General features: G+C 38.4%; 1 long non-coding RNA gene across 2 annotated transcripts in view; it reads right to left on the bottom strand.

Moving 5' to 3' along the window:
* Positions 1-759: 759 nt before the first annotated feature.
* Positions 760-21,760, bottom strand: part of LOC141918682 (uncharacterized) — a 39,701-nt gene continuing 18,700 nt past the window's right edge. The window contains exons 1-4 of one of the 2 annotated variants that reach the window (XR_012621767.1): positions 7,312-7,364; positions 6,805-6,861; positions 3,366-3,504; positions 760-2,827 (exon numbers count right to left, since the gene is read on the bottom strand). This is a non-coding gene — a long non-coding RNA (uncharacterized LOC141918682). Of the gene's footprint in view, positions 2,828-3,365; positions 3,505-6,804; positions 6,862-7,311; positions 7,365-21,760 lie in introns of those variants that run through there. The other variant, XR_012621766.1, reaches the window with a different exon arrangement.

The raw sequence follows: 21,760 nt of genomic DNA, 5'->3' as shown, positions 1-21,760 counted from the left end.
TGTGTGTCTTGACACATCTGTGAATGAATTGGTGCCCTCTGCCAGAGTCATCGTGAGACACAGAGGGTGTCTGTGACTGCTAGCTGCACAGAGGGCACGTGGCATGGCAGGGCACACAAGCACACTGGCTGGGGCGGTGGGATGGCCCTGGGTGGCAATGCATTGCCTAGCTGCACCCCCAGGGAACTCCCATTGTTCCCAGCACTCCTCCAGCCTGCACTGAGCCCTGACATTACTGCTCAGTCTCACCCAGATTTGATTTTGTTGCCACGCAATTAGAGAAGTGCATGGGTGTAATTGGAAGAACAAATTAAACTAGTCTAGGCAAACATCAAAAAGTGCATAATCCCAGACAGAGCTAACACACATGACTAAGCAATGTATATAAATACAATTCCAAACATATAAAATATTCAATATATAGAAATCAATATTGCCTTTTTGTTGCTAGGATTTCTTCTCTTGCTATCATTGGAAGACATGTTAATAACAAAACCAGGTTACACTGGTAACATTTCATACAAAAAGGGATGACTGCAAAGTTTGACAGTGATCTGAAATGGAAAGAGTTTCTTTCAAGCCCTCTCCTTGTTCTTCCCCCCCACTGAACACACTTTTTTCCAGTTTGTGATTATTTGTAGGTATGTGAAACCTTAAAGTCCAGGCATAATCTGGAACCTCCAAAAATTTATAGATACTTCAGAAAACTTGGTTTACTGCTTAAAATTTTTACAAATTGAAGTTCAGAGAACAATAACAGTAGTTTATTACCGTTTATTGCAGAAGTCATACCAGCAGCATCACCTACACAGTCTTTCAAAATCATTAATTTTTCATGAATATACAGGACACATTGCCAATCTTAGCATGCGTAAATGTATTTGAAAAATGCAGTATGGGAAGACAAGATCTTCTGGACATGTCATAGCAATAAAAATCTATTTTAGAGGCTTGTGTGCATCAGCATTTCAAAAACCATTTGCATGCAGCATTATCACATTCTACAAATTGTCTGTTATCACTGATAATCTTTTATTAGGCAATTTTCATTTCAAAAATTGGTCTTAATTTTTCAGCTTCCTCTTATCCGACCCTCATATCCTTCACAGAAAAAAGTTAAAGTACATTTATTTTGAAACAAAAGATAAAGTGACCCAATGCTACTTTCATATACAGGAAGTCAGATGGATAAAAATTTATTCAGCATAATTCTTGAAAGTCATGGCTTCATCTCTTTTAAAAATAACTTTATTTTTTGATACTGTTTAGAGTCCTGGAAGCAACTGAATGTTTTGCTGCAATGAGTTACATAATGCATCAAACAACATCCAGTCTTTACAGACATCTCTGGTTGTGGGGCAGATTCTGGTCTCATCTAACTCTTTTTACACTAGTGCATTCTGGTTTTCTCTGTGGTATTTTCTCTGACTTAAATTTTGTACTATAGACCAGAAGCAAACCCTAAAACCTCCACAGAATTTCATGACATCCTATAGTGACAGCTTTTTTCACAAGGAGGGCTATGTTTAAAAAAGGATTTATGTGCTTAGCTTTCTTTAGAAGTGTCTAAGCCCAAAATGTAGATATTCAGAAGCGCTCTGCTCAGTTTTGTCTTAGCCTGCAGGCACTGAGGCTTTTAGCATTCTTCAGCCACTGAACCTCTGTGCAGACAGCTTTCAGCAGTGTGAGTGCCTCCTTTGCTTAAGCCCCTTTGGGCGCTTCTTGCATCAGTCTCTTCAAAAACAATTAGAAAAGAAGCTGGTGGCCTTATCTCCTCTCATCAAGCAGCTCAGCATGAATAGTCTTTCTTTTGCCCGTGAAGTGATTTCACCTCACATCTCCTACCATGTTGCTTTACCTCCTAGTTATATACTCTCTGGTGGAACTGTTCTTGTTCACTCCAATTGAAGCTGCTTCTTTCAATGCCCAGCCTGCAGCTGGAGCTCCATTTGCTCTAGAATATCTCCGGAATAGCTGTTGCGATAGCAGTGCTGTGTATGAGAGTGCACAAACACAGACTCATTGGGCTTGGACAGGTCTCTGAGGTCCTTCTAAAGGGTGTGTTCAAATTTCATGAAATCATTGGTTTTCCTGCTTGTTACTCTAGTTGATATTCCTTTTGTTTAGATTACTGTGACTTCAGCCTCTCATCTTGAAGCAGCACTAGTGACTTATTCTATATAATCTTTTCTAGCTTTCTAGCAGAGTTATTTAGCAATGAAGTTCTTTGTTACTCTTCTTATTGCTGTTAAGCATGTCTGTGAGCAACAGAGAATGAGGCTTTGTTATGCTGGCTCTGAAAAATAAGCAATCTAAATACCTGAATCCCCCAAAGAGTGGGGAAAGAGAGACTGCTCACAAGTGGAATTTGTCTGTTTGCTAGTCACAGCTTGGGTAGCTTCTGCAGTGGTTTCTCTTGGTTGGATTTGCCATCTGACATCTCCCTCCATTTCCTCTCCCCCAAGGCACTGTAGGTGCTTGTGCACTTATGTCAGAAAGTAGCATCTAATCTTGGTCCTAACTTGGCAGGAGACCCATGCAGACAGGTGCTATGACTTACAACTGTGACCTCTTTATTTGTGCTTCCCAGGGCACCTGTTGGTGCTTTAGCTGCTTCTGTCATTTCTACCCACCAGACTGTTGTGCTGCTGCTTCACAACACAATGCACATTTGTCCTTGAATTTGCTCCTTGGTTCCTCATAACGGAGCAATGTAATAACATGCTGCCAAGTCAGATGTGTGGATGGAACAATGTCCAGGCTGCAGTGCCAGAGAACTGAAGTACTTCATAGTCCAGTCACAGAGTAGTGATGCCACAGAAAGTACCTAGGCAGACACAGGACAAATCCACTTACATGTTCAGCTCATTTGATTCAGCTATTTATGAAGAATTTACATTTTAAATAACAACTCAGAAATGTCCCTTTTCTTTATTTAGAATGTACAAAAGGAAGAGCTGATCCCTACAACAGCGATCCATCATGATGATGTGATGTAGTTGCATACACAGATCATACAGTAGAAAATGAAGACCTAAAGATTGAGGTGTCCAGCGGGAGAATATAGTGCAAATGCTGGTCAAAGTTCATGTGTTGGGGTTTATTTGTTTGTTTGTATTTAAGTAAATGAGTTGTATTAAGACTAATCAAAAGGAAGCATCTGCTCTTCATCTGTGTAACAATTCTTAAATGGTATTGAAAAGTAACAGTAAAAAAGAGCTGAATAATAAAACAGGAACATTTAAAAAAGTTATGGTTTGTTTTTTCAGGGATAATTTGCTTAGGAAAAACTGTTTAAAACAGAAAAGATGTACTTGTTTCTACTGGTTGGAAACTCAACTCTGGTGTTATTACCTAGAACTCACCCCTTGTTTTCTGTGGGTGGGTCTCTTCAAATTGAAATAGTCGGAGTAGCCAAAGGTTTGGGTGGTCTCCAGTTAGGTCACTGGGATGATATTCTCTGTTCACTTGAGCCTACCTTCAGAGCAAATCATAGCATTTTCACTAGAACAAGAAGGATGAGAATTAGTGGACCTCTGTTACCTATTGGCTTACAGGGAATCAGATACTGAAGAGCACGTATATGGTTCCTCAGTATCACTTCTTAGTGCTTGTAGCATTTACAGGACTGTCAACAGTTCTCCTTGCTTTGCCCATGTCTTTTCACATTTTTTTTCCCTGAGGAAGACTGAGTGGACCGTTATTCAGACTATTTCTGCTGCTTCTTAGACATCTTCTCTCTTCATAAATCCACCAAATAAAGTGTGCTTTTCTGTCTGCTAGATCTCTTAATTGGACAAAAATTACAGTGATGAAAAACTTGGCAGTACACCTCAAGTGACCCAAGATAGCACATAGCACCAAAAGATTGTTTAGTGTCTTAACTTCTGCCTCCAGATACCTGCACTAGGGACAGAGACATCCTGTGTTAGGCACCGCTCACACACAACTCAGAAATTGCCCTTGCCCAGGAGAATTACTGAATAAATGAGCAGATGCAACAAGCAGGAGAAAGGATATGAAAGAACAGTGGAATAAAATTGTTGTTAAAATAAACAATGGTCAAAGCACACCATCTGCTTTTTTGCAGAGCCTACAAATCACTGAACAATGGCTGGAGTGAGTTTAAAAGCATTTGAGGAAAAATAACTACTGTTGCTGTGGTTTCTGAGCATTTGGGCAAGAATGGATTCCAATTGTATCCACATCTTTTTCAGTAACTCACAGGATATTACAGTCCAAGCCTATTTTATTCTAAAGTGTTTAGATTTTTGAACCAAATTTATGATGGCCAAAGCAGCAGCTCTGTTTATAATTCAGAGGCACAGCTCTGCTGTCAAAGCTCCAGGAAAAGCAGCTGTGTTGGAAAACTTTTTATGAGCCAATGGCTATTTCTTTCTTTTCTGAAGAAACATGACTCAAAACTGCTGTGACTTGTGATTTTGCTTTTCTTTCTCAAAACATATGGAAAAAATGCTACCTTCAAGCAGGTATATGTTAAATGGAAATAATGTTCACTGAAAGGCATATCATTGGAAATTTACCCACATGAGAGTAATGTGTCTCTGCTTCTTCTGGAAGCCTTGGTGGGAGTGGGATTTGGATCAGATACAGAATCAGTGATGCCCTTTGCTAATGGAAAATGAATATTTTTTTAATAGCAAGATGTATGATAATATGACAGGTACTATGAAGTACTCCCTTCCTTTCCAAATGTGTTAATTGCTCAGAACTTGGATACACTCTCTAATTCCATGTCACTGTGGTTATCGAGATCTGCCACATTATCAAGATGATGCCAAAATCTACTGCTTACTGTATGTATTTGGTATAATCAGTTCTATCTGAACTGTGAGCCTAGTGGCAGATACAATTTCGCCACCACCACTGGATTTTTATGCCATGAGCATTAGAAAATCGCAGTCCTGCCAATTTGTTATTGTCACTAAGGGCAAGGCACTTGTATATTCTCAAAGTAGGATTGGTTTTGATCACTAGTCATGTATCATTCTAAGTTACAAACAGCAGAAATTAGAGCTCAAAGTAAAAGTATGATTTCCTGCTGTTTCCCTCCCAACACTCCGTGTTCAGGTACCACTAAGCTTAAGTGATTGTGTTCTTTACCTCTATCCCTCCCCTCAAGCCCTCTTGTAGGTGCATTTCTTCAGTTACCTGGAAAAAAACCCCATCACTTGTTTATTTTCTAGGCTTTTTAAAATGAAAGATTGTAATAACCAAAATACTTGAAAGCTACTATATATCCCATGGACAGAATTGTAAGAGAGGAAATCAAGGGTATGTGGAAATGCTGAGGATTTAGGACTCTCAGCCCTGGAAGCTAAGTTTTGTTCTCTAACCTCTGTCAAGCTGTGAATCTTCAGGCCAGATTATACTAGTTGGTGCAGTTAATCATCATCAAGGGACCAGTTTAAATTCTGCCCACCTGCTTTTGCAGTATATCGGCAAATATTTGGGTATTCAGTAATCTTTTGTGGGTTTTCTTGTTGTTAGTTTGATAGGTTTTACTGTTGAATTAGATCCCAAGGGATCATCTGCTTATCAGTTTCCCAGTAGCTATCAGGTGTAGTCTGTGCATTATCTGATGTTATGCCATTAACTCTGTAAGAACCTCATATTTTGTCACTTCTGATGTAGCCTAGTGAGACACAAGGCACTTACTTTTCTCTAACAACAATTTATTACTCTTCAGAGAATGTGCTGTTAAAACAAAGACGTTTTTCTTACACATGCATACTTCACAAGGGCCACATTCCCACCCTTTACTAGCACCTTTTATTGATGTATACCGCAGATGATGATTTGAGACTTGCAGGGGTGGTTAAATAGGTAATTTATATGGAGGATGTTATGAGTATTATGTTTTATAACAATTTTGAAGCAATAAAAAGTGAATAAAATTGCCGAAGTGATTGTTTTCTTCTAGGATGCCTAAAATCTATACAGATGTGAAGTGTAAGCATAGTTAAGTGTTGTTCTTGGGTTTCATACAGGAAGTCTGAAACACTGATTTTTATATATATATATGTAATATATATTTATTTATTCTAATTGTGAGAATGAGGAGAAAATGTTTATGGAGGGGAAAAGGATGGCTTCTGCAAAAATACTGAACACTGGCAATCTCTTAGTGAATTGGAAAAATTAACAAAATGCTGCCTGAGGCCTGGCTCATTTTTCGCCTTGAATCCACTCTTTGGAGAAATATGATTTTGTACATAAGAGTGGACTTGGGCTGGGGAGAAATCAAAGACTTTTTATCATACCTCCCCTGCTTCTGTGAGAGAAAGAGAAACTCATAACACTTAAATTTAACCCTGGTTCAAGTGCAGTTTCTACCAACTACTGTTGAGACCTAGACCTTTGTTTCTGGTGTTGCAGACAGATGCCAGAACTTCTTCAGGTGAACGTATATGTGTTCTGACATAAAATTCATCCTGGACCTACAGGAATTTTCATCGTTGCTGTCTGACATCGCTTGTCAAGTGATTTTAATTTATCTTACTATGGAAAGGAAATTGTGAGAGTCCTTGGTCAGTAAGAAGAGAAAAACTCTGTCCTTTCTGTAGGAAATAACAGCCATTGGGAATTTTCCGCACAGGTAGGCTAGTTAGGCACTAGTCCAGGCACTACAGCAACCTTGCAGGGGCTGTCACTATTTCAAAGTTTAATTGCTCTGTCACTCCTTAAGGCTATTAGAATTACAAGTGCATCCAACTTTCATCAGAAAATAGTGTAGCCAGGTTTAACTTAATGTGTTACTACAGAGGAAAAAAATTTACTTACTGCAGTGGATTCATTTCTAATAAACTGAACACTTCTTTCCATGCAACTCAGGTAGCTCTGGAACAAAATCACCGAACAGTTTTCATTTAAGTGCAGAGTTAAGATAAATACATTGAATGTGTGACTAACCAAGAAATCAGTTCCCATAGTAACACTAACTGCTTGACAATCCTTAAACTTAGCATCCTACGGGACTTGTAAAGAATATCAGCATTATTTTACTATTTTTGTATTGCTGCTGCACTATCCTAGCCCAGGATAGGAGCTCCACTGTGTTCATAATGTAGGAACACATGTGAAAATATATGTAGTTCTTCAGGACACATAGAGTTTTCTGAATTGAGGAAAAGGTAAAATTAGTGTGATGAGCAATAGGAGGGCTTCCGAGCTAGCAACACACACAGCATGAGCATTTATCACAACTCTGGGATTTTTCCCTCTCTGTTGTAACACCCTGTGCTTTCTTAGCATTTCTTTCAGCTCCCACTGTGGCTGCAAAGGATCTACCTGTAAATTTTGACTCTGTCTTTTCCTCTCATCTGTTTTGCTACTTAAGTTTGGTGGCTTTTAAAAGACAAAAAAAAAAAAAATCCATCAACTTGTCCTGCAATTCTCTTGGAAAAAGGCTTCTTTCCACAGAGTGCCTTCAGGCTTTGTTCAAGGTAACTGATGTGCTGCTCGTCAGACTGTGTCAGACTTTGGGCTGCACCACATCTTTACTATCCTGGAAATGAAACTCTAGTTAATGAAAACAACCTGTACAAAACAATCAAACAAACAAACAAACAACCTACCAGGCTTTTTTGCATAGGCTAGACTTGTGTGTATTTGTTACCAAAATTCACATACAAGTCTCCTGCATATTATCCTGGCTGGAGATGTGCAGGTCTTTTTCAGATCCACTTTTTCTTGCTCTTACTTGCAGACTGCTTCCCAATTTCTCAAAAAAATACATTTGTAAACAAATCTAGAGCCAACTTTAAACAAACCTAGGTCCAGTCTCTAAACACATCAAACCAGATGTCAAATCAGCTTGGACTCTTTCCTGTTTACAGGGAAAAATCAATTGAAATTCAGCAGAATTTTGTTATCTAGTGGATATACACTAGATTATTTTTAACTGACTAGAGATTGCTAGAAGGATTTTTTTTTTAATCAACTCCCACAGATAAAGAAGTCCGTGTTTCAGGACCCTCTTGGAATTAAAACCACAATAAAAAAAAAAAATGCCAAAACCAAGGCATGTTAACCTACTGAACTAGAATAGATACATGTTTAAAACTGCTCAAAAGCCATGCAGTTTCCCTCTAAGTTTGATAATTCTCCCTTATTTGAGGCTTCCAAAAGAAGCTCTAAGGACAGCATAACTTGGAATTTTTGGCTTTGATTAGCTAATTGATTTTGTTGCCAATATTGCTGCAATAACTTCATACAGACTTTTTTGAGATTTTTTATACATATATTTACTTCCATTGATCTAATTCTGACTGTTCATAAACCACAAAATAATCTTGAAGATTTCAATGTACTTTTTGTGTGGCCAGTCCAGTTTTTTCCTTTTGAAAATATATAATCATTAAGAATAACCTGTGTCTCTTCATGACCTTTCTGCAATGAAACTAGCATATCTCCATTTCTGTTGGAGATATTTCCAGAACCTTTGTTAAACAACCCTGGCATTCAGTGGCTACCATTCAAGTTTAATTTGCCCACAGGTTAGAGTTGTGATGTGGCAATGTGACAGCAGTCAGGTTCCTCCACTTCCAACTGTCCGTTTTGCATTAAGACCTGTCCAAAAGTGTTTCAGCAGGTGGTCGCAACTCTAGAAGGATATCAAGAAATATATTATCTGATGGGTCTGTGTACACTCAGCCACTGTACCACTGCAGTCTGTGTACCCAGTAATATCACTCCCCTTTTCCTGTTTTTTCTCATGTCCTGTTAGGATTTTTATTCATGACCAGTTCAATTATATATGATACTTAACATTAAAAATAAATAAATAAATAAATATTAGCATGGATGTCAAATTTGAATTTGAGATATGGCTTCCCTGTATACAGTGTATTCTCCATAAACTTGGGGCACTCTCCATCCTGGTGCTCTATAGGAACTGTATCTGTATTCTGCTGTATCACCTAAGCACCATAAGTAAGGGGGATTAAATATCCTTGTCCCAATTCTCTGCTACACTGGGGGTGAGCAGTGGCTGGGATCTGGGTTTGGATCCCTGATTCTCCCTTTCTGTAATGCTGGCTTGAGAGAGTAGCATAGAGCTACTGGTACTAGCGTAAAGTAAAGCAAAGTAATGGGGTACTGTTTTGCTGATTAAGGATGCCAATTAAACTCAGCCACCAGAGTGAAAAGGGTAGGCTTATTTTACTGTTAATAATTAAAGGATACAACCAAGTAATATCGAATATAAGCAATAAGAAAAATACAGAATAGTACACTTAATTATTACTACATACAGTTAATTATAGAAAATAAGAATAAGCAAGGTAATGTACCTAATCATTAGTACATGATGGGGAGAATAGTGATTAAGAAAGATCCATCACCACTTGCATACGTTACCATCATCCAGATCCGCAGTCGCTGGGCAGCCCCGGTTACAGCGAGGATTTGGAGAACCTTTCCCTGCAAGTGGGAAATCCTACGCGGTGCGTCCACCCGTAGGTGAGGCATCCAAAGTCGCTGTGAGCGGGCCCAGCCTTATATACCAAAAATCAGCAAGTCACAATGACTTGCACTTTTCTTTGAGCGGAAACATCTGGTCTCATCCTCCTGTTGGATTCCACCTAGAGCCTGGCCAGGGCTTGTGGGGGAGAACCAAGGGAGTTTCTAACAAGGTCAAACACTTGGGTTCTCAGCATTGAAAGGCTAAACAAGGCAAGTTGGATACATTCTTGTGACATTTCATCCTCACTACTGGTTACATTTTGTCTAAACTACGTCTTTCACTAGTGAGCATACATATTTCATTAATGATCAGATACTAATAGTAAATGCTAATGGTAATACAGATTTTACTAATTAACATATACTAGTAATGGATAACGTTTGGTTGTGAGGTTCATTGAGAGGTCAACTTTGTTTCAGGCCCTATTATTCAGGCCCTAGCACTATAGGTACAAGCTGTGCAACTCAATGCCATGTGTTCCTAGCAAACATTAAAGGTCCCCTTCCTCTTCAGGAGGGGGAGTGTAATAAGCACAGAAGGTGTCTGTACGGCTTACTAGCTTTAGGCTAGCAAGAACTGCTGTTACTTTTTCAGTTAATTTTAAAGTCCAGACTTTTGGCTCAAATCCACTGTTTCATGTTCATTAAAGAAAGGAGTATGTGTGCTGAAAAGTTTGGTCCCTTAAGTCACATTTGTTGTTAATGTAACTTCTTTCAGCATTCATGTTAAGCCTTGGATATGTTACCAAAGGTAAAAGGAGCCCACAGACTTTTGTGCATGTGCATGGCTTCACAACAGTCTGTGGGAAGCAGGAGATGGCTCATGAGAGAAAAAGGAAAAGAAAAAAGATTAGTCTGCAGCATGTTTCATTACTATGCTGCTAAATGTTCCTCTAGGTGGTTGTGTTTTCATGATTTAGATGGTAGAATTAAAACAGTTAAAGTTTTATCAAGCCTCGCTTAGATGTTCACTTCAGAAATGCAGTGGATTAAAAAGCTGTTTTCTTAGGATTGTTTGCTAGTGTCTCTTTGCCAGAACTTGAAACAAATGATGAAAGGATCTTTCCAGTGTTCGTCATTACCATTAGGACAAAGAAAACCATATTAACCTGATGAAATTGCTAACCTCACTGTGAGAAGGAGGAAGGGCATGATTCATCCCACTGGCTCTGGCTTAGGACTTGAACTCTCACTCTGGGCAGTAACATCTTAAACCATTGCAGCAATTACTTCAGTGAGCATCTGTCTCTGGTTCCCATCCTGTTTTGATGGAAGTATATGAGGAAAGGCTGAAAGATGTTATTTCCAACCTGTTACTCTGATACTGATTTTGATAAATTGGTAAATGATTTTGAGGTCTACAAGCTTAATTTTCTCTCTACATGCAATAACTGCAAACAAACAAACAAAACAAAAATTTTCAATTTATTTTGCTTGAACTAGAAACGTGTTAGCAGTCCTTAATAATTTGCATATTTTGAGTATTTTCCCTCTGAAATTTTTGTGGGAACTTTCCTATCTGTGGGAAACATCAACACTTTGTGATCTGATTTGGTACAGACATTAATTTGGAAATGTCAGTAAAATAGAGTGATTTCCTGCTAGCTCTGCTGAATGCATAGGTTGTATGAAATGTAACATGTATTAATTCATTCAAAACTAAAGTTTTGAACCATAGTCTCAAAATGCTGCGATATAAGATTTCCCACTTTTCTTAGTGGAAGTATGACTAGGTTATTTTCACAAGTCTTGTTCTAATAAAATAGAAATATTTATCTCATGCTTTTAACTACAGATGCTAAAATTAACACTTTCATTGTCCTGTTGGTAGAGAGAGGTATTTTGGGTTTGGTTTTTTTGGTCGTGTTATTATCTTTTCCCTTACATTTCTTTCTCCATTCTTTCAACTAGTTTGAATTAGGTGCAGTTGTTTGTCAGGCCAGATTTGGAACAAAAATATGTATGATATGTAAGTAGAGACTTGCTCATAAGATCCAGATATTGCTATTTGTGTTTGATTCAATAAGAGAACTTTCCTGTTTTAAAACTATAAAAGGTAAAAAGCCCAAATTCAGAGTCCCTAAATAAATTTTTTTTCTATAACCTCTAAAATAAAAACCTGCCTCTTGACTTTATCCCTCCTCCAATTTATTTTTCTACATGCATTGCTCTTGCTCTCATTTTGCAGCATGCACTGACCCTGTTTCAAGTAGCTGCAGTATGACATGCTTACATCATCTGGTGACCATGACATTGATGTTCATGTTTTATATTAAATTGTAAAGTGATGGGGAAGTATCATCTGACTGTTTCCAACAATGAAGTTATACTGCTTTATAGGCATTTGGATAGGAGGCTAACCTGGTCCAAACTCTGAGATGGATCTGCTCAGATCTTCTTCTCATATTGGACTCCCAGTGGAAGACCAAAAGACCTGAAAATCCCATTTTTCATTGAAAAAGCTAGAAATGTAACTCTTCTGAGATAAAGAAAACATAAACCAACAAATTAGGACAGAAGTAAAAACGGTCTGTATAAGACTCCCTGTCCACTGCTCTCTTGCCAGCCAAATGCAGTTGTTACTGGAACATCTCCCCCTTGAAATGGCTCTTTGGCTTGAGAAGGGCCAAGTAGACGGGCAGAGCTCTCTCCTTTGCCCTCCTTCAAGGGAACTTCACCTGCCTCAGTCTTCTTAAAAGAACATATAGATCAAAGGCAAGAGGACCGCAAACATGCTCTCTGTCATGGGCAAAAATGACCACACAGTTTTCTTGGGCGTTCCTTTTAATTTTGGGGTGGAGAGGGCCTGTGGATGAAGATGTTTTTCTCACAACAGCAGTAAAAGATCAAGCACTTAGCTCTCATGCAACAAAGCTGCAACTGCTAATTGTTTTTATATGGAATTCCTTTCACAGGATATGAAGATATATTGGCATTTTAGTTTCTACTTTAGTTGCTGACTGATGCATGCAAATAGTTAATTAAAATATTCCACTGTCTGAAATGATAATTTTGTAAAAAAAAAAAGGAAGAAAGGCATTACAGTCCAAAAGCAACAGTGCCTCCTTCTCATTACAAAAAGGAAGTATTTTCAAGGCAGCTAAAGTATCACTCAGAGGTGTTGAAAATAAATGAAGAAAAGTTTAGACAGGGAGATTTCAATTCTTGTTTTAAACGGCTCAAGTGAGACATCAGGTGCAGAAACCCCAACTGTGAGCAAAATTAATGCTTTGCAGCTATGCAAATTTTAAACGTGCATAGAAGGATAATAATATGATAACTTAAAGTAGCTACCATGTATTGTAATATTGCCAGTGACTGTTGGATCAAAGACAATGTAAAAATTTGATGATGTGTACTACACTGTGATAGTGAATCTATTAATTAGAACACACTTTTGTGTGCCAACATGTTCATAGATTATGCAGCTTGCAGGAGTCACAGGAGGTCTGAACGCCGGTGTATGTTCAGGATTTGGTTTTGAATTACTGATTAAGTGGTTGCCCAGAGTGTTAATCTGCATTAGGAAATTTCTAAAACAGCTGTCACCTAGGCTATACCCTAGCAAACAGGATTTGCAGGTCAAGAACTTGTCTGGTGGATTGCAAGGAGTTTTAGTTTTTTCTTCAGTGCTTGTACAGAAGAATCTACCTGAAGGAGATTGCATAGCACATGTCTTTTTCCTTTCCCCTTGCATGGTTGTGGTCAGGAGAACTTCTACAGGGAAAATTCTGCAATGTGGCAGGAGTGAATTGACCTCTTCTAGAAATTCAATCCATGAGGGCCTCAAAGAGAAGTATTTTCCTCTCTACTGCTTGCTTGATTCACCTGTGGCCTTTGACTTGTTTCAGAAGAACACAGTGATCTTAGAGGACTCCTGAAGAGGGATGTGCCTCTGGAGTAACCATGTCTGAAAATCTGCAGTGAAAACAAACTAGAGCCTCACATGGACAAACTGAGACAGATTTTGGCATGTCACATGATAAGCAAATTATTTCTACATTTTTAATCATTCTTAGATGTGTATGCTTTTCATGTATAAGATTTACCACAGTCCTGGATGGAGAAGATATGTAGCAAGATCGCTGCAACCAGGTTGTCCACTTCGGGGAATAGCAGTTCCTAGTGAGCTGGAGATATAAAGGGGCAGCTGTGTCATTAGTACTGCCCCATCATCTTGATTTAGTGATCTGTTAAGTTTCAATCCTCTTTGGTAAATTAAGACAATTTGGGATGTGTATGTAAGATTGTGTTCTAGTTAATATTTTGAGGTAATCTGTCCTCTGATATCTATTACTCCAGACTTGCCTGGCATCTCCATGCTGAAGGCTGATTTCATACGTCTGGATTTAGTTTTTATTACTTTTTAATGCTTTTCTGAAGAAGTGAGGTTGAAGATCCAGCAGTAAATGGAGAAATTTCTGTATCTAGTATTGCTATGAAAACTGGAGAGGATGACGAGCCTCAGATTTGAGAGAAGTTTGCCAGCAGTGGACACTATCATTCCCTCAGCCAAAGTATGGATCATTCTTTTAAACTAGGACCAGAACTTGTTCTCAGCAATGTTATGCAATTTCCTATGAAGGAAAAAAACCCAACATGTTATTGAAAATAATTCTATGATGATAATATGGAGAGAAGAGAATTTAAGTGTTTTTTCATCAGATAGATTACCTACACCATATTTAAAGTATTTGTGTCTTAAAGCTGTTTTTCTACAGCAATAACATAGAAGACAGGGTGAACACACAGCTTTGTTTTCTGTGGGTATTAGTCCAACTCAATTACCAGAACTAACTATAGTTGAAACAGATAAAAACCATTTGTTACTCTAAATTAGAAACAGAAAAAAAAAAAAAAAAAAGAGAAATCTATTGTTCTGATACATTGATGCATTTAGCTTAAGGGGTTATTGCCATCAGAAGACAAAAGCTGACACATGGCATTGTGCTGCACGGCATATTGTGCTCCAAAAGGCATGCGGACACAATGTTGCCCACGTTTGCATCACATGGCACTGGCATAACAACAGAATCCCAAAATGTTGAGTAAGGAGAACTATCTGTCTGTGTGTGCCAGCAGATGGAACTTTAAATTGTGCCACCACCACAGAGCTGCTGATGAAAAAAAACATGGCTGGAGCATTACCAGAAGTTTTTAAAAATAAATCTTAATTAAAAGCCAAACAGCTCTGGGTTTGGAAAAATCTGCCCTCCAGAAATGTGTCAGAGAGACAAACACAAGGTAGGTCAGGTAACATAGGCTTTCAGTGGTGGTGCTGGAGAAGTCAGTGGGAGACAGCAGTATTGACTGTGGTAAGAATGGCATGCATTGTGTAAATGAGGTCCACAGTGGGAAATTAATGATCTAAGCTAGTGAGCCATTATATATATTAGGCCAAGAATATGTCATGAGCTTTTCTAAAACTAGCTGAGAGCTCAGCTTTTATAGATAGAATAACAAAGAATATGGCTAGAAGGGACCTTTTAAGATTTTCTAGCTTATTCCCAATCTCAGGAATTCTGCCTAAAAGTTTCTTAACAAAAATTTTTTCCAAGGAAATGCTATAATCTTTCCTAGATAATCCATTCTTGCCCTTGAACATCCACACAATCAAAGACATCTAATCTATATGGAATTCAAGTTTATTGCATCTCCTACATACAGGAAACAGAGGGAAATATTTATTAATTTTCTCATTGCAATGTAGTCCCTAGACTAACTAAATATCCCTGTCATCTCCAACTCCCCTATCCACTCTGCCCCTTATGTTTCCAGCTGTTGTTAGTCTACTCTGGAAAATTTCCACTAATATAATAGTTTCTAAACGGTGGTACTTAGAGCAGACTATTCCCATTAGTAAGGCTTTTACTCATATGGGTTCCTTAGTCAGTCCTGACTACTGACTACCTCAGATGATGCCATATTGCAAAAGTACGAGTTGGTAAAGCCTCTTTGGTCTGTGAGTCATTCCATCCCCAACTCCTTTCCTGCAAAGCTGCTGCATAGATGTTCTTCAAGTTGAACTTCTGTAGTTGATTATTCCCACAGAAACATAATATTGTGCGCAGATTATTTCCTTGCTTGTCCAGATAATTTTAGACACTGTCTGCCAAAGTGAGTGCAATCATTTCCACTTCATACACACACAAATTTATTAAGTTCACTGTCTACTCAAGGATTCAGGTCATTAATCTGAAAACCCATTTGAGATATTTTTAAGTTTCATGGTGAAACATTACAAAATTCTCTGGCTATGATTCTTCTAATCAATTCTCGATTTGTTTCATGGTAGCTCCCACCTGGACTGTATTTCTGCAGTACACTTATGAAAAGGTCAAAGAGATATTGCATCTGCTGTCTTTTGTCTACAAAGTTTGCTAAGATATTTTAGCCTTTGAGGAGATTTTCTTGGAGGGCAATGTATTTTCCCTTACTTGTGGCTTTTAGGTTAAGAAAACTGGTGTCAGAAATGCCAGAAGGGAATTGTCTAAGGGAATTGACTGGATGACATCTTGAGGTCTATTTCATCCCAGTTTCTGTGATAGAAAGCCAGTGCTGGCTACATCGTTCTTTGGTGCTCTGCTAGCTTTATGTAAGCCTGATGAATCCAGCCTACAAGACTTATCATGTAAAATTCAATTATAAATGCTCAAGGAAAGAGCTGGAACAAAGAGATATATTGTGTTATTAGTGAAAAAAATATTTTGGGAAATGGAAAGGGGTTATTCAGGAATACATCTCATCATTAAGCAAGGGATGATCCTATAGTAAAATCTTAGTGGAGTCCCTGGTTTCATATCTTCTTGGTAGTTGCATATTTTATGCTCTGCCAATATAAATAGTTTGTCAGTTTGCACTGGACTCCCATAGTTCCTGTCTGCTCTGCTGTCATTTTTCTAGTTGCAAAGCCACCAACAAGTTTCAGGGACTTTGACATGAAGTTTTGAAACCAATACAGCTTAAAGCAGACTCCATGGAGTTAGAGGAGTCACTTGCACATCCTTGGCTCGGGCCCAAATTTGTGTCCACCTCTCTCTTTGCAGAACTGAGCTGTGATATGCTGTGTGTCATTTCAGAAGGAACAATGGGCTGAAAGGGAGAGCTGTGAGGCACTAAAGACAAGTGCTTTGCGATGTGTTAAAAAGAGATGTAATAGCTGTTCCTGTTCAGGGCTGTCAGGGTAAAGAAATGCTGAGAAAGGAGTATAGAGGTGATAAGTAAGTATGATAACTTTCTGTTGATGTCAGAGTTGCCTCAAGCCTCATCCATGGTTTGTACCCATCTAGTCCTTCTGTGATTACTATCCTGGCAGTACAAGAGCTTAGTACTACTTAATACATGCAGTTTAGAAGCTGGACTTTTGTCTCTACCAAAATTCATTTTTTCATCAAGTAAGAGTTATATAACAATGCATGTTTTTTAATCTGGCCCTTCCATAGTACAGGTAGTGATGCCTAACACCTTATCTCCATGTTTTCCATTGGACAAACACATTAAACAAATGCATATAAAAAATACATGACAGTTATCTTAATATTTCCATGAGGCTTAGACAGCAAGACTGGATTGCACAGAAGATGGGCAGAGACCGAAACTGTTGTTCTGGGTATGCCATTTCTGAAAGCTTACTATTCTCTTAACCATGTACTTGTCAACCCTGGTTTCTTCTTTCAGTGAGAAACATAATTTGCATCTCTCTTTTAGGGGGAAAATGTCAATTCTTATGTTTCACTAAATGTGAATTGTAGAATTTGTTATGCTATTTCCTGTTGTAATCAACAAACAAAACAGCCATTTTGTTTTGATTTAGTACATATTCTGGAAAAATCTTAAGTACCTGGCTTTTTTTTGTTGTTGTTTCCAATGTTCCTTTGTTGCCCAAATGGTCTGTTAAGTTTGTCTAACTTCCTCAATAACTTTGATCTTAAGAGAAAGGCATTATGGATTCTGTCCCAGAACAAAACCCAGAACCTGTCTCAGGCCTTTATTTGGTTTCTAAAATATTTGGCAGCCACTGCAAAATTCTTAAAATTGAATAATCATCTTTAGGAATCTTGTGTGAAGTAAGAATCTTTTTCTGTTTTTTAACGTGCATTAAATGAGGTAATTCCATAGAAGATGCAGAAATGTTTGTGAGTAAAAGCATTGTGGTAATCTCTTTAGTTTACAGTTTCACAAACGCAAAATTGCTCATGGACCACAGCAGATCCATTCTAGAAATGGTGTCAGAGCAAGCTTCAGGTGTCAAATCCCTCTCAGGTTTAGTGCTAGCTGGGTTTATCTTGTCTAAAAGGAGCGGGAGATAAAGGTAAGTGTGTGTGTGGAGATGTGAATATTAAGTCTAGCCCAGTATTAAATACAAACCCCAATCTATTTCTATAGCCATGTGGTGGGAGATGTGACTATCCCCCAGAACTTTTCAGAGCCAAGTGTGTAGTGCATTTCCTCTCTAGAGGAGGGCTTTGTATTATGACAAGCTTGACTTTGATGTATAACAGTTGTGCGTTTTTTACAAAAAACAGTGGGTTTTTTAAAAGTATTTTTTTAAGAAAAAGAATCAAGTGTAGTACCTCTATGTGTCAGACACTTTTAGTGTTTGCCTACTTGAGAAATCTTGCAGAATATAACTAAAGGGCAGTGCATCTGCAATGATTTGAATCTTCCTACTAGGATGGCTACCATGCTGTCATACAATAAGGCTGTCGATTATGTTAATACTTCCATTCTATATTAATACTTATGTCACTTATTTATCAACAGATAATATGAAGATTTCCATAACTTCATGTGTACTTGCATTTAATGCTCTATATGACTGAATACAAGGTGACAGGTTGAATGATGGTACAATAATGAATAATGAAATCTGAGACTCATGCTATATAAATGCAGGAGCCACAGACATCTGAGAAAACAGAATGCTATCTCTTAAAAATTAAATCTTTAATTGTAAAAAATACACCAAGCACCTCAGGGTTGTTCTGGAAGCTTGGTATGATGCTACCTGCCTGCAGAAGGGAGAATGCCATACGAAGAAGTTTCAATTTTTTGCTTCTGATCAGGCATAGCCTGATTATGTTGAATGGCAAAGGAACTAGAGTTGTTGAGCCCTGTGTTTGTCTATTTGGAAATATTTATTCTTTTCACTATGCTATCAAATTAAATTCCAAACTATTCTAGTTTCCTTTTCACTTTAGAAGGATGCCAAAATCAATTGAAGGGCAAAAGTGGTTCATTTTTATCACTTCACAGTGGTTTAGGGGAATGGTAGACCACAATTACAAATCACATCTTTAAATACTTATCTATCTTGGAGTCTACAGCTTGGATGATACTGAGTTTAATCTCTTTGCAAGAGATTTTATTTTTAGAGGCAAGTATTTAGGGTCAAACCCATCCTTATTCATGAATAGTACTGAACTCAAAAGCTTAAATCAATGAGAACTATGAATACTGCTTATATCAAGATGTAATGAATGATGCTTTCAAGTGTTTAGCCCTTCTCAAGGTTCATAATGTCTTTAATCCCATAGGTATGACAGGCAGGATTTCAACCATAACATTTGTACTAAAATGTCTAAATATGCACAAATAGTGATGAAAAAAAGAAACAGGATCTTTTCAGGCTGAAAAGTTGCTTCCTGACCTTCAATAACTTTGTTATTCTAGTGAGTTTACTGTAGATGGAGAAGGGGAAGTGAACTGTCCACATGTTGGTGCAGCTAAGCTCTGCTTTCTGATGTGCTAAGGCTGTGTGTTGCACTAGGATCAAGCCGCCCGAGTCTTGAGACATGAGCAATGTAACTGCGCTGCTTTTGCAGCTTACAGACTGTAAACCATGATGTTACTGGAAGGCGGGATAGGACTGGCCTACATGGAGAAAGATGCCTGACTGTGCTAATGTAGCTAAAGGGAAGATGGAAATTACAACACTCTTACAGCATGATGTAAAAGCACTTCTGTTTTCACAAACCCAGGGGGAACATGGCTGAGAAGAAAGAAGTATTTCTGTGTGAATACCTGGTGAAGGTCCGTGATCAGGGCACACACAGCACACATCTCTTGTTCTGGCTGTGTGCTGGGGCCAGAGTTTAAGAGACTTAGAACAAGAGGAGTACTGAGAAATCCTAGCATAAGGAAGCACAGGAAAGCCTAATTCTGAATAAATGTGATTCTTCCTTTTGAGCTTGTCTAGGGCATGCCAGAAAATGCAGAAGATATAAACAGAAAGATAACAAAGTTACCATGGCTCAGTCAAAGACATGCAGAAGAAAAGAAATTTCACATCATCAGTGTCAGTCTTAACATTTAGCAAAATTACTGTTGCTACATCACTTCACTGACGTGCAAGTCTCTGCTGTAACAACTGCTACACTACCATCTTCCATGCATTGTAAATGCCAACATTTCCAGTCTTTGTTATGCAGCTCTATTAACCTGTCTCGCCGGTGTTTCTTGCAAAGAACCGCACAAATAAAACACCCAGATGATGCTCGAACTTTTTACATACTTCTGTCTGTTTATAAAGCTTCATTAAGTAAACATGTACTCTGGCTTGCACATATTTATAGTTACTCGTATCTGCCTGTGGTAGTGGCAACCCTACACAGCAGACTTGTGACTACACAGCAGAAGTCACAAAAACTCTACAGAAAAGGAAACAGGAAATATACTTTATCACTTTGACAATGATTATAAGGTTCAGTTCTTTTGCCAACAGGAAAAAAGTGGTTTCTACAGCTAATGGTATATGGTATATGCATAGTCAATTTCAGTAACTGCTAATATGTATATTCAAGCTGGTGTTCTTCATTTATTGAAAATTTTAAATGCATTTGCTCTAATGGCTTATAGAAGAAAAAAACCCAAGGAAATCTTAACTCATTCTGGTCCAGTGAATTTTGCTTTCTTTACAAATTTTGGCCTAGTTTCAGTAGGAAAGCCTGAGGCTGCCATCTGTCCCCAAGCCCAGCCTGGAGCGGGGTGACCTGGGCTCTCCCTGACCCTAAGCAGAGGAGGCATTGAATCCAAGTTCTGGGGAAAAATGTTCCAAGCTGCATTTTTATGTCTAGTCCTGTCAGCTTTTTTTTTTTTCTTTTTCTTTTTCACAATGAGAGAGGCTTCTACCTCAGACAGGCAACTCCAGACCATGAATCACAAGTGACTGAAAAAGGATGCTTGATTAAGACGGGAGCCTTGGAAAGCAATGAGACTTAGAGGATTTCTACACTCATGGGATCAGACAGACTTGGGCTTACTTCCTTCTACTGCTCACCTTGAGGTCATAAGTGCAGGGAACAAGGCTATGGAACATACCTGAGCTGGCTGGACAAGCAATTGGTTCTTCCTAGCTCAAGGTAATATGCTCTCAACAATTCTGCTTATGTAATCTATTGCATTAATAGATCTACAACTCTCATGAGGAAAAAAAAAAGTGGTAAGAAGAATGAATACAGTCAAATGCACATAAATACTTAAAATTCAACCCTGGGGATATTACACCAGCAAAGACAGAAACACTGTTGCTGTTAGGAATCTCACTTGAATTCAATAAACATATTTTTACAAACTCTTAAAGCTTTTGTTAATGAATCACAAATAAGAGACCTCAAATGAACCATGGAGATTTTGTCTTTTTTTTCTTATTAGGGACCATTCACATGGGAAATGTAGTCAGACTCTGAATCACTGGAGCAATGTACGCATGCCAAGCAATGGCAACACAAGGGAGATCAGACTGCAGCTGTGCTTTGCTGCTGTGTTGATACGTAGATACACAAGATGACAGGGGTTTTTATACCCTCTCTTCTCACTTTTCACCCGAAAGCAACCAGCAAAATATGATAAGTATTCACAAAGACTACCTTTCATCTAGGAGGTCTTTAGGAGTCTGTTCAGTGTTAATCCGCAGGACCTTATCCACAATCACCTTAACTTCTGCCTCTAAAGGTTTCTTATACCAGGAAGCACTGTTTTAGCTTTGGTGAACAATTAACACATAATCGCACTTCGCTGCAGAAGTTAGATGTTACATCAGTCTCTCTGAGGCAGTGGTTTGGTAGGGTTTCATACAGCACACACTGTGCAAAATCTAGGGAACTGAACTTCTCATGAAATATGACCACATACGTTGTTTTCTTCAAAACACAGCCGGAAGAGGAGATGGAGGTGTTGCTCTGGACTGGTATAGGACAAATATCAGAGTCCTGGACATCAGGAATGCCTGCCTCACTGAATGTTGGAGCCCATAATCTGTTTAGTCATGGTCCTT

This window comes from Strix aluco, chromosome Z (assembly GCF_031877795.1).
Source record: "Strix aluco isolate bStrAlu1 chromosome Z, bStrAlu1.hap1, whole genome shotgun sequence".
NCBI classification, from domain to species: domain Eukaryota; kingdom Metazoa; phylum Chordata; class Aves; order Strigiformes; family Strigidae; genus Strix; species Strix aluco.
The sequence above is the reverse complement of the archived record's forward strand: the minus strand, read 5'-3'. Positions and strand labels throughout refer to the sequence as shown.